The sequence below is a fragment of the Theobroma umbraticum genome, unplaced genomic scaffold (assembly GCF_002168275.2).
Source record: "Theobroma umbraticum cultivar Fairchild unplaced genomic scaffold, ASM216827v3 scaffold_44.0, whole genome shotgun sequence".
Taxonomy (NCBI): domain Eukaryota; kingdom Viridiplantae; phylum Streptophyta; class Magnoliopsida; order Malvales; family Malvaceae; genus Theobroma; species Theobroma umbraticum.
Genome location: NW_018397255.1, coordinates 5,695,248 through 5,696,140, shown reverse-complemented (window position 1 = coordinate 5,696,140; position 893 = coordinate 5,695,248).

Here is an 893-nt window from a genome sequence, read left to right as displayed (position 1 = left end):
ATTCAGATTTTGAGACATCATTGCTGTCTAAACAAGATTTAATTGTTTGACTTGAGAATAAAAATTGAGGACAATATAAATGAGCCTTGAAATTTTTATTATTTTGGTTATATACTTATGTTTATGAAATAGTAGTTTGTGTTAAAGATTTAAACTTTATTATGTAATTTATTTATTTTTTATATTTAATGTAATTTGTTTATTTGTAACATGTTTTTATTATTCAATTTATGAATTAAATCATAGAACAATTTTATTAATAAAAAATTTATCAAGTAGAATTATAAAAATTATTTTTTTTTAAAAAAAATAAAAATAGGCTACCCCACCCCAACCCAACCCATGGGCTTACAAGGGGTGGGCTGGGTTGACGTTTTGATGGTCCATATAAAAAATGGGCTACCTGACCGAGCCCATATTTTTTCAATCCACAAGGGTTGGGGCTGAGCTGGGCCGGGCCAGCCCATATTGACAACTCTACCGCACATAACTATTATTGTCATGTGCACTCTCACACCACACATAGTTATTGCCGTATTGTGCTCCCATACTGGACACCACCATTACCGTCATGTACTCTCCCACATTGCATATGCCTAGTCATATCTATCATTCAATAATGCCTCTCAAGGTATAGCATACATAACAATATATAAACAGGAATCTTTACATATTAATACCTTCCACATAATTCATTATTTTTGGTCATGATTACACAATCCAATTTCTAAGAAAAATGATATTAACCATCATACCACTAGTTACAACATCCCAAGATTCTTAATGCATCACACGCCACAATTCAATTGGCAACTCAATAATATTTCAAACATGTGATTTATCACATTTTACATTTTACAACATAAGAATATCACTCATCAAAGGCTTGTTCC